The sequence below is a fragment of the Macaca nemestrina genome, chromosome 2, assembly GCF_043159975.1.
Source record: "Macaca nemestrina isolate mMacNem1 chromosome 2, mMacNem.hap1, whole genome shotgun sequence".
Taxonomy (NCBI): domain Eukaryota; kingdom Metazoa; phylum Chordata; class Mammalia; order Primates; family Cercopithecidae; genus Macaca; species Macaca nemestrina.
The window spans coordinates 145,695,523-145,708,608 of NC_092126.1; the positions used below are offsets into that span (position 1 = coordinate 145,695,523).

At 35.2% G+C, this 13,086-nt stretch overlaps 1 protein-coding gene across 9 annotated transcripts in view; it reads left to right on the forward strand.

The window, feature by feature from the left end:
- The window catches only part of LOC105477634 (glutamate metabotropic receptor 7), an 898,220-nt gene that overhangs the window by 28,901 nt on the left and 856,233 nt on the right, over positions 1-13,086 (forward strand). The window lies entirely within an intron of this gene.

Sequence of the window (13,086 nt, forward strand, 5' to 3'; positions counted from 1 at the left end):
AATAATGACCATCAGAACAACTGCTCTTTTCTGCCATACAGTAAACACACAACAAAACTTATTTTTTTCCTCAACTTTACAACTCGAATTCTATTATTATTTTCATTTTACAAATTAGGAAAGTGAAGCTCAAAGATACTGTCATTTGGCCAAGGTCACACAGCTAGAAGAGATAAGTCTGAACCCTTTCTGTTGGATACCAAAGACCACAATTTTAGTCCTTCAGAATCTACCTTAGAGCATTTGAGTAAATTAATTTTAAAAAGTCTTCCTAATCAGATTGATCAGGCCATTATATTAGGTTAAGCAAAGTGGGAAAATGGCATAAGAATATTTGAATTGTAAATACAAGAATTTGCTTGCATCTAAGTTATCCAAATAATATTTAGCTGATAGCTTCATGATTACAACAACTGAGTGGAAATGAACATGTTTTGCTGTTTGGAATAAAATTGCCCATTGAGTAAAAATATATATTTATTCCTAGCCCAATATGACATGAGGCGCAGACGACATTGAGATGCCATCTAGTAGTACTCTTATGTAGTTCATTATGTCAGCCCAGCCAATAATTTTAAAATGTTTTGAGTCTATAATGAATGCACCCATAAAGCATATTTCTAATCAATGCAAATAATATTTTCCTATGCTAAACCCGAGTTAAATTATAACATGCAGCATGAGATTAATGGGCCATTTTTTCTTCATCAGTTTGTTAAATTACTTAGTTTGGAAGCCATTCCGAAGGATGTGAATTGGAGCTGTGCTGAGCCGTTGCATTGAGGTTCTGCTTTTTTAATGAAAGTATTCCCATGCCTGCCCTTTACTTCTAGCTTCTTAGGAAGGAAGGGAAAGTTTCTTCTGGTAAAAAGTAACATGTTTATGGGCTGGATCAGATAGTATGAATGGAAGAATTGTGTGTCTTCTATGTCAAGCCTGTTTTGGCATATAAAATAATTTTTACCTACCATTTCATAAAACGGACATATGATTTTCAGGTGAAGTCTTAGGTCATTTGACTCCTGAATCACTTTCATGAATAGATTTTGCTTGAGATAAATTGTAACTCAATATATTAACTGCCATTCAGTCTGCCTAGTTGATATGCGTCATCTAAAATGCAAGTACCTGCAGGGCAAGCATGGCACCTGCGTCATCAATGTGGCCTGATTTTGAGCTCAACGTCCAGCATTTAGGAGATGTTCAATAAGTAGTAGGGAGGTTTGCTTTCCACTTTAGAGAGGGGCAGGGTATTCACTCACCCTTGTAGCTGGTGAACACTGGATACAAGAATCTTGCTACATTATTTTTCATTTCCCTTTGTGTGCAGGCTGAAGGGTTTTTTTTTTCCTCCTTAAAATGCCTATCTCCACTTGTTTTCCTAGAAAATAACTCTTCTTTCTTGAATTCTTAGTCCCATTATTGACTGCTTGCGATTGCATTTATTACCTCCTCACAAAGAATTTATTTCCTCTTCAACTGCGCTCCACCGATTGTGTGTGCATGTAAATGTATGTATGTGCTCTATTACAACAGCTATCATATTGTATCATGGTTATTTGTTTGCCTAAGTGTTTGGATGATCAGAAAGAATTCTTGAGTGCGGTGTATTTCTGTTTGACAGTTATCCTGAGCAAATTACTCCAACACATAGTCGTTGCTCCTAGGACACTGGCTGAATTGAATTACATTTTATTGCCTACATATAGACAATAATATCTCATTGTTCTTTTGACTTCCAGCTGGGAAATCAGCTGGAAATGAGCCCTAAAAGTTTTGTTCCTTATACTGTTGAGCGGCTTCTTTAGTTATTGTGTATGGGAAGCAGTACTGCTTGTTCTACTAGTTCTCAAAGTGTAGTATCCAGACCAGCACCTCAGCCTCACCAGGGAATTACAAATTCTTGGGCCTTGCCCTAGACGGAAAGAGTCAGGGACTCTGGGATTGAGCCCCAATGTCTGTGTTTTAACAAATGCTTCAGGTGACTTCAATGCCTACTCAAGTTTAAGAATCGCCAGTTTAGATCTAAAGCTTAAGCTTTAAGCTTGGAGCAGACCTGACCCTTAAACTCCACTCAGCCCCTAGAGTGACCTTGAGCAAGTTACTTCTGGTACCTTCTCACCATTTTTGTGCCTTGCTTAGCTTATAGGGATAATTACATTAGATTAGTGCATTCAGGAGAGTACCTGAAACATAGTACGTGTTCAGCAAATGCTAGCTGTTACCATTATCATCATTCAGAATGTATTAACTCATCCTGAAGACACATTTCACATAAAGGTAATAATGTCATTTGTAAAATTAGCAGCTTAGAAGAAATATATTAAGAAGTTCATCAAACAAGATTTTGGCAGGAAGTCTGTAGTACCCTGAAAAGGACAATTTGAGCAGGATGTAGGGAAACAGAGATAGTGTAGCATTAGTGGGTCAGTAAAAGCTTGGCCACTTTTTATCACTCTTGGACTAGCAGGGAAGGAGAAGAAAGGCATTACTGGAGAGTGGGGGCCTCCCCATAGAGGCTGTGGCCTTAAGTTGAGAGATGCAGCCATCCATCCCTCAGCAACTTGGCAGGCAGGAAACCAAAGGAATAAACACCCTGATCTCACTCTTCTTTCACCTTTTCTCTAATCTCCCATGGGTGTTCTCCATTAGTGAACCCAATGAGAAGCTAGAAGGCAAGGACATCCATCAAGTTAGGCCATGTGAGAGACATCCAGGGCAAAAGATGGATGGAGAAAGAATTTGGAAGGGCTGATAAGATATATATTGTCAGCTGTAAAATCACTTGTCATTCTCGTGGGATGGCCATTATAGAAGCATAGAGAGACCAGTAGTTAGTGCTTATTTGGTAGACCCAGAAAGCTTCAGGGCAGAACTGGCATTTGAATTGGGCATCAAAGGGAGATTTGGATTTTAATGATGACTATGAAATAGGGATTGGTGAGAGACCGAGGACGAAAGAGTGTCATTCCAATTAGAGATAAAGCAATGGCACAAAGACAAAGAAAAGGCAGGGCAGAGCACGTGGTAGAAACAGTGAATGTTCTGTGTGTGACTGAGCAGAAATGGAGCAGGCAGAGGCTGGAAGTTAAGATAAAGTCAATATTTGAATAACATCAGAGTTCCCTCCTTTAACCTCAATTTCCACCTTCTCCTCTCTTCACCAAGACTAGGAAAATAGAAGTGAACTTAAATTGGGGGCCAAGGATGGCAGAGTCAAGAAAAAGATACCCTCAAAAAATAGGTTGGCTGAGGTTATCTATTTTGGCTATTTTTTTTTTGGAGGGGTACCAGGTGTGGTGGTACCAACTTCCCAGCTACTCTGGAGGTAAAGGCAGGAAGATCACTCGGGCCCAGGAGCTATGATTGCACCTCTGCACTACAGGGCAGCAGTATAAGATTCTATCTCAAAACAAAACAAAAATGAAGAAAGAAAAGAAAAGAGAGCACTGGAGCACTGATAAGATCTTGGTGAAACTGGGTGCGTGACCAGTGGTATTGCCACAGTAGAGTATGGGCAAGTGGTTGTGACAGATTCAGGCTGGGTTCTTGACTCTTGACTTCCGTCAATTTACTTAAATGCTCTAGGCTTCCATATCACAATCAGTAAAATAGGGACAAACTCAATTTTCCTCAAGTGTTGCTGTGAGGATCTAATAAGAAATAGAGGTAAGAGTAGAGTCCAGTATGAAGTCAGAAAACACATGAGCTAAGGTGATGATCATAATAAGAATAACAGCTATCATCCATTGAATGCTTGTTATATCTGTGATACTGTGCTAGTTCTTTTACATATCTTTTCTCACTTAGTTTTATCTATTTCTATAGGCAAGACACAACTGATGACTCATTAATGAGGAAAGTATCAAAGTGAAAATGTACTAGGAAATTAATTCTTAATGAATCTCTCAGCTTTTTATTACAGGGCATGTAAAATATCTGACACAGAGCTGGGCATAAAATACTCAGTTGGACAACTTTTGATAAAATATTAACTTAATAAATAGGCAGAAATAGGTTGAAGGTTTTTGGAGGACATGTGATAATAATAACATTAGTATGATGTCTTTTGGAAGTGCTAAGTTCTCTAGAGGTCAAAAGGAGAACCAGGAAAAGGTGAAAAGTTTTCTCTGAAAGTTATGGGGAAACCAGGTTGTTAAGATAACAAAATGGGAAGTCGTAAAAGGTCAAGTTACTCATAGGCCTTCTTAAAATAGATCCATGAGAAATGTTTCCAGTGATTGGATGCCAGAGAAAAAGAAAATCTCTGGCTTCATAAACCGTAATTTATTTTAAACAAACTGACTAATGATACAAATAAAGACAGGATGATGGACTTTTGAGAGTTTCATTGACCATACTAAGACTGAAAAGCCTAAACATCAAGATGTTCATACTTTTAATCAACTTTGGAGGTGAGCAAAGAAAGCATCTGGAAAGTTATGGTGCTTTTATCCAAGGTCACACATTTAATTAGAGGTGTGTGTGACACACACCCATTTCTAAAATTCTCAAATCGGTATCTTTACAGAAGTCAAATATGTCCTTGTCAAAAATAGCATGAACTTACTTCCAGGAAAAAGGCAAAACAAAATAATTGGAGCAATAATGGATACAGATAGAAGAGCTAATTCAAGAATGCCAAAATAGAGGTTGAAAAGTAAGGCAATTATTGGTTAAGATAATCTGAAAGTCTACTAGAAGGGGAATATTGTTAGAGATGGCAATTTGGAAACAATGTGTCCTCAAAAGTAAAAGATCAAATTATAAGCAGTTTGGGGACCTTTAAGAGAGATTTTATAGATTAAACAACAACAACAGTTTAGGAATGAAACACGGGACTGACGTGTGAACAGCAGCCTGGAAAGTGTTGCAGAAAAGTCACATCACTCTAAAGTTCTCTTTCTGTATATTTGGACTGATTGGAGGGCATGAAATCAGTTGTTTTAAAAGCATGAGAATTTCCAACCGTCTGGCAAATAATACAAGCTATTCTTTGCACAGACATTAATTTATGCACTTAGACACCACTTAAAACTAAAATTGAACAAAGTACATAATCTTGATATTATTATATAAAAAAAGGAAAGATAACCTTTGCCCTGAATAGGCAGGATAAAGATGAGGGCATAGATATTCAGAAGGAGAGTATTCTTGAAAAAAATTATATTAATATCTGTTAGCTACATCAGATTTGAAATGTGATGATATAAAGAAAGAGAAGTCTACTATTGATTTTTAAAAGGTAATGTGTTCGCTGAAAGAGAGAAGAAGCTTATAGAGAGACTGAAAGTGTTCTTTTAAGGATATATTTGAATGTCATTTCAAAAAATAAACACATTTCCCATAACAATGCAGTGAGGTTAAAAGAATAGTGCAGGTGAAAGCTTTTTGGCCCAAATAAGTTCCATCAAGGCTAGGTATTATTGTTTAACACACCACGACCCAGCCCTGCAAGCGCCAGGCTGTGGCTATTTTTACAAGATCCAGTGCAACATTCACAGTATTTCTGGCATTAGAACCTGGCAAAGATCATTTTGTTTACATTTTTGTGATGCCTGCTCTACTCAGATCGAATAATCCCTCATTTAAAAAGCTGGAAAATAGTTTTCTTCATTTAGTAAAACTAAAGTTTATTCTCCAGGTTGAGTTTTCCTAAGTCTTAGAGCTCTAAAATTAATGATGGGATGTATATTACATTTACATTTGTTTTTATTTAGGAGTTAGCCAGGGGTGACAATGTAATTAAATAAGAGTTAATGACAGATGCTAAAATATGAATAATTAACAGACAAGTTATTTTAATCATACATATTAGACAACAAGATCCATCTGAGAAGTACAAATATTAATAGGTATAACTCGGTTGTTTAAAGAGAATTTTTCTTCCTACTAGTTTAGCAATACGATGTATGTAGGCTGGGCACAATGGCTCACGCCTGTAATCCCAGCACTCTGGGAGGCCGAGGTGGGCGGATCATGAGGTCAAGAGATCAAGACCATCCTGGCCAACATGGTGAAACCCCATCTCTACTAAAAGTACAAAAATTAGCTGGGTGTGGTGGTGCACACCTGTAGTCCCAGCTACTCAGGAGGCTGAGGCAGGAGAATCGCTTCAACCTGGTAGGTGGAGGTTGCAGTGAGTCGAGATTGCACCACTGCACTTCAGCCTGGTGAAAGAGCAAGACTCAGTCTAAAAAAAAAAGAAAAAGAAAAAAAAGAAGACATATGTAGAATAATTTGAAGAGAGAAATCTTTTTGTTTTTGTTTCTTTGTTTTGTTTTGTAATATATGTGAAGTATTTTATGAGGCTTTTGGTAATATACCAAAATTAATGAGTTTTTAATTTTGTGTTAACTAGTATTTTTGTTATTTTTAAATTTTTATTTTAGCTTTGATCTTTTTTGCTTCCATTTATCTTTTTATTTAGGAATAATGTATTTTTTCTAAGCTTTGTAATATCAGTGAAGGCCTCTTAAGTTTCTATTTGTTGAACTTTCCTTAGACTATACATTTGTGTCTGTTTTTAATTTTCTACATGTTTCATAAGAACTTGTCTAAGAACTTTTTTTTATTTGCCCTGTGGAGATAAAATGTATGGGAATTTCCTTGAGCTTAAACTGAGAAAAACAAAAAACTAATTTTTATATGAAACGACAAAGACTTTATTACGAAGTGAGTTAATGTTATATGTACATTTGAAATAATTTATTCACTTCAACCAGACCACCCTGTTCTTAACCTAACCTCCAGATTATTGTCTACCATGAAGCACATACTTCCAATACATGGCATTGCCTTGTTATTACTTCAAGTCCACGGGAATTTGTTTTGTCTTTTGGTAAAAAAGCATTAGCTTTTTGCACAATTTAAGAAAATGACAGTTATCCAAATTGCAAGCTGGAAGATTGTGTATGAATACAGAAAATGAAAAATTTTAGGCAACCCTAATGTCTGGGTTAAAACTTTTTATCATTTGGAGAAAGAATTTGGAACCCAAAGTCCAAATTTGTAGATTTTTTTATGTTATTGAAGTATATACCTCCATTTTATAGATAAAAATTTGAGTTACAGAAAATCTAAGTTAAATAAGTTTAATATTTAGAACTAACAGTCAACTTGCCCCAGACACCTGAATGAACTTGTTCTATAAACTCTTAGATTACTATTGTGTCATGTAGTCTATTAATTACAAATGTTTCTAAGATTTAGTCTTTCAACAACTTTTATGAGAAAATAAACATATATTATTTCTGAAAGCAAAACATGATTGTCTAGCCAGATCTGCAGACTATTAAGATAATTTGGAGTGTCATTTAAGCAGCATCTACCTGTTTATTCTTGACCTTCAGTTTGACTTGCTCAAGAGTTGTTAAGACTGTAGTAAGGTATAGTATGTACCTGTGAGTTTATTAAACAACACCCTCACAAACACACTCCTACACACACACACACACACACACACACCCCTACTCTAGAGCCTAGAATTTTAAGGGTTAGAACTTTTTATGTGTTTTGGATACAGATGGACTATTATTTACTTGGCATGCTAACTAAATGATTCTAAAACAATTAAAAAACCAGTCTCTATCTTAAAAGCTGATTTCTATTTGCTTTCTTTGCATGGGTGACATGAGAACAATGATGATATATTTAATCTGTATTGCAGCAGTTTAAATTGAGAGGTTATATATTACGCATTTCTCCTGTGTTCTGCAATCATGTTAAACATTTTTATAAAGCTTTTAAGTCTTAACATATTGTGTATCTTTCGTTTGTTTTTAGGATACTTAGCCAAATTGGATTACGTACCATATACCTTAGTTAATGTACCCTAAAAACAATGTATATGATCCCTCTATTCCCAATATTTTATAGGTTTTTTTCTTTTTTTTGGTCTGCACATTCCTCTGCCAGCTTAATTCCTTTTTTCTCTGCTATGTAGTGTTATTGCATTCTTTGAGTCATTTGACATGCAATCTCCCAACTCATCTTTAATAGTTATTTTGTATAGATTTTTGAAAAACTAACTGGATTGTTTTGTGATTACTAATTTGTACCAAATAGTATTGACTACAAATCACATCCTAGGTCTTAATTTTTCATGACATAATTATAGTTTTAAGATATATCTCTGTTGCTCCATATGAATTTAATTTATTGCTTCTGGCACCATCTCACATTTTCACATAAGTTAATACCAAGTTTTACTTATCCATTACCCTAATGATGAGAACGTAGGCTATTCTCAACACTTCATTTCCATTATAAAGCAATAATCAATTCTTTTTACATGTCCCCTTGAGGAACAGGGTGTAGTTTCTCTCTAGTTTATACTCAGATATAGAATGGCTAAGGTAGAAGTTGTATACGTACTTTAATTCACAGATTATTCCCCAGAATAGCTTCACCATTTATCTCTCACCAGCAGTTTTTCTTTAACTGTATCCTTAACCGGTGAATAATATTAGTTCACGTTTTAACCTTTGGAAATCTGGCATATAGAAATTCACAGGTAATTTTTGTTTTAATTCCACATTTTTGTGATTCTAATGAGATTGAGTCTTTATATACAATATTGCCATTTGTGTTTTCCCATCTATGAACTGCTCATCCATGACCTGTGCCCATTTTTCTAATAAATGTTCTGTGTTTTCAATTAGATTTGTAGGTTCATTTATGTTCAGATATAAATCCATTATTGATTTTTAGATATTGTATATATCGTCTACAGGTCATGTCTTTTTAAATCTGACTTTGGCTCCATTTGTTGTACATAAATCCATAATTTTAATGTAGCCAAATTCATCCATTTTGCTTATACATGTTTTTGTTTGTTTTTTAAAAATCTATTTTATTCCTTACTCTGAAGTCACAAAGATGTTCTTTTGTAGTTTTTTATTCTCTCTAAATTTTGTCTTTGACATTTAGATATTAAACTCATTGAATTTTAGTTTTGGACAGTGTGCAGGATTGTATTTATAGTATTTAGTAGAATGATAAACTGTATGGGTTTAAGTCTCAGCTCTGCCACATATTTCTTAGGTTAGTCATTCTACTGTCATACTTCAGTTTTCTCACCTGTAAACTAGGATATTAGTTTATGTCTCATAAGATTTCTTGGTGAAAATTCAGCAAGCTTTATAAGACAGCGCAATATAAGTTATATCGTTAGGTTAGGATTCAGTTGTGTCTCTTTGTATAATGAACCTCTTTCCCCAAAGTTGATAATTCAACGTTCTCAACAGGACTATGATGCTACCTCTTTCGTGTACTTCCTATCTTTATATGGTTCTACTTCTAGACCATCTGTTTAGCTGCATTTTCCATTTCTCACAACAGCATCGCAATGTTTTTAATCATCGTGACTTCCTTATGTGTGTTTTTTCTTTTGAGATTAGGTCTCACTATGTTGCCCAGGCTGTAGTGCAGTAATACCATCTTGGTTCACTGCAGCCTTTATCTTCTGAGCTCAAGTTATCCTCCACCCTCAGTCTCCCAAGTAGTTGGGACTACAGGCCCACACAACACCCTGCCTGGATAATTTGTGTATTATTTTTCTGTAGAGACTGGGTCTTGCTATGCTGCCCGGGCTGTTCTTCAACTCCTGGCCTGAATTCTCCTGTCCTGGATGCCCAAATTGCTGGGATTACAGGCACAAGCCATCACACTTGGCTCCTAATATATTTTAGTATCCGGCAGGGCAAGTTCTCCATCTTGGTTTTGCTTTCCCAAACTGCCTTAGTTGTATGGAGAACTTCATTCTTCCAGAATTAATTTCAAAATCGCTTTTTCATGCTGTCCTGAAAAAAAGGTTGGATTTGTATTGGAATTGCATTTAACTTATAGATTAATATAAGGAGATTCATATTATTAGTGTTACATCATCTCATCCATAACTAGTGTATATTTCCTTTACGCGTGTGTCCTTTCATAGAGAGTTAAAGTTTTTGCTAGGAAGATGTTCTGTACTATTTGTTATAGGAAGCTCTATATTCTCTATAGTTTTTGTTGATATTACAAATGTATCTTATATTCTATCTGGTTATTGATGCTATTGGAAAATATTATTGATTTCAGTATATGGATCTTTAGTCACCATGTTAAGATTTTTTTTAATCAGATTTAATAGCTTGTTTTCTTGGGTTTCCAAATAAATGAATGATCAAAACATCTATAAAATGACATTTTAATGTATATTCTTTGATATCTTATCCCTCCCTCTTTCTCTGTCTCTCCCTCTCTATCTTATGTTGGCCAACTCCAACAGATAATGTTAAACAGAGACAGTATTTTGAAAATCTTTATTTTGTTTCTCCCCTTCAGGGAAGTAATAAGATTTTAAAAAAATATTAGCATGGTAATTTTAGTTAGTGTTGTACATATGCCACATAATTTTGGTATATGGCTTTTGTCAAAAAAGATAATTTTTATCTGGATCTATGTTTATAAAATGTATCCTGTCCAAAACGTTTTGAGCTTCATTGGATGGTTCTTATTCCCTATATCTAATAAAATGATGGTATGATTTTCTTCCTTGATTTAACCAATGTAGTGAATCATAGTAATGATTTCCTGATATTGAACTGAACTTGCATTCTGAGGGATAAACCTAAGTGGCCATACTGTTTTATTGTGTAAGTTAGCTTTTGTTGCATTATAAGCCACCTCTCCTTTATTTGGCTTAAGATAGCAATCACTTGACATTTTGGGGTGGGTTTAACTGGGAACGTTTTTGTCCTGGTTTCTCCCAGGTTCATTCATAGAGCTTCAGTTAACTGATGAATCAGCAGGGTGGGGTCTTGTCAGCTGAAGCCTCACTTACATCTTTGGTGGTTGACTTGCGCGATGGGGGCCCTTGGTTCATGTATAATATCATTAGGATCTGACAGGCTAGTCCAGGGCAACTGGGTTCCAACAGCAGCAAGACAGGTCAAGCTCCTTTGCTGTTATCTCACTGGGCAGCTGGAACAAGTTAAGTTACAGGGTGAAGCTGAGTCAGTACTGAAGTGGATGACCCAGGGACGAGGATGCAGGAGGGGGGGATTATGCCATTATTTTTGAAACATCCTATCACATTATATTTAATATTCTTCAAAATTCTTTGAAATAATATTATACTCAGATTTTTGGCTTCTATCTTATAAGAAAAATTTGACTTTAAAGAAATATTATTCTTATTGAGTTTGATGCCCTTCTTCCACCTCCAATTCTCTCATTCCAGCCTGGGGGCATTTAAAATAATTGAAGGGAATAGAAATGAGTATTACATCTTATATCACATAGACTTAGACAAATGGGTCCCATCATGCACTGAGGATGTTCAGAAGACTCTGACCTCCCAGTTGACTCTTGAACCCATATGTGCATGAAGCATTTTCAAGGAGCATAATTCACAATGTGTCTCATTTATACCATGACAGCAGTTTTCTTATGATTTTAGCTGCTCTACAAATAATTAAATTTGAAAGTATCTCCAGGGTTGAAAAAAAAAAGTTTCTGTAAATACGAATTAAATTTTTACCTTGATGCATTTTTTTTTTAACATCCTTACTTAGGTATAATTGATATACAAAGAACTGCATATATTTAGCATGTGCAATCTGATGAATTTGGACATATGCAAACACCCATTATACCATCACCACAATCAAGGTAATAGATAAATTCTACACCTCCCAATATTCCCTTAATGCATTTTTTGTAATTAATAGTATGAAAAGTAAACTAAAGATGGTACATTTCTTGAGATGTATTCTTTTATTATTATTATAGGTACAGTGTCTTGCCATATTGCCCAGGCTGTCTTGAACTCCTGGGCTCAAGCGATGCACCCACCTCAGCCTTTCAATGTGCTAGAAATACAGGCATGAGCCACTATGCCCAGGCTGTTTTTTAATTAAAAAATATTAAATTCTTGAAAAAATAAAAATACAAAATAAAAAGGCGAAATTTTTCATTGTTCCTGTCTCACACCTTCACAGGTGAAAGTACTGAAAAGTTAGGATATCAACTGTAAAACGTACATGAGATGAAAATGGTTTGAAAAAGGACCATGGAGAAGTGTGATCATTAAAGGGTTATACTGAACAAGATAAATAACAGTCTGATCTCTAGTTCAAAAATTATTGGCAAGAAGCTGTGCTCTAACAGCAAGGTCTAAAATCAAAGAACTGTAGTTAAAACTAAAGAAAAAGAGATTATTGGTTCTAAATTCACATTTTTCATACTGGGAACCTGAAAATCATAAATCATCAAGTGATTTCTACTTATTTCTAAGTAATTACACAATGCTATTTTCCCCTAGGTTGGCCATGATAAAGAGTGGAGGTAGAGAGAAGAATGAAAAGAAATAAGGCCATTTTTATTTTAAGGAACTATGGAGAGAGAAAAATTATTGATTTTATCATTTCTGGGAGATAAAGCTCTTTTAGAAATAAATGTCTCATTGGAGTAGGGAAATACAGGACATTATCTAGAAAACCACAACAGTCCTCTTTCATTCAATCTTCTTTAGGGCAAACTCACTTTTAAGTTTATTTGTATTATATAGTATTTTAGGTTATAAAATTGCTTTGTCTTTAGAAATCAGTTCTTTTAGCCATATGGGTTTATTCTTAATATATTGGTCTCTCTCTCCCTCTCTGCTTTCCCTCCCTTACTCTCTTACTATTAGCCAAAAGGAAAGAAGATTACATATACCATACATACACTAAACTATGCAATAACAAAACCCAAAAAACAGCTGATATCATTTTGTTAAAGAAGACAAAGAAAATAAAAAGACAAAGTGACCAAGAAAATATTCCAGCTAAGGAACTTTGAGAAAGTAGAAAGAATGTCTGGGTCCTTTCTGTGTTTGAGCAGATGTGAAAAGTAGATACCAAGGTGGCAGCTCTCTTTCTAATGTAGGGATGCTGGTTGAGCCTTTATTTTGGTTCCAAGACAACAGTCTGTTTCCGTGGTTCTTTCACAGTTATCTTCACCTTTGAAAATTAATAATGATGAAAAGAATACTGTGTACTTAGATGACGTCTTCTTTCCTTTTCGTCTCATGGACTCAATGCACTTAAGCTTGCAGCAATG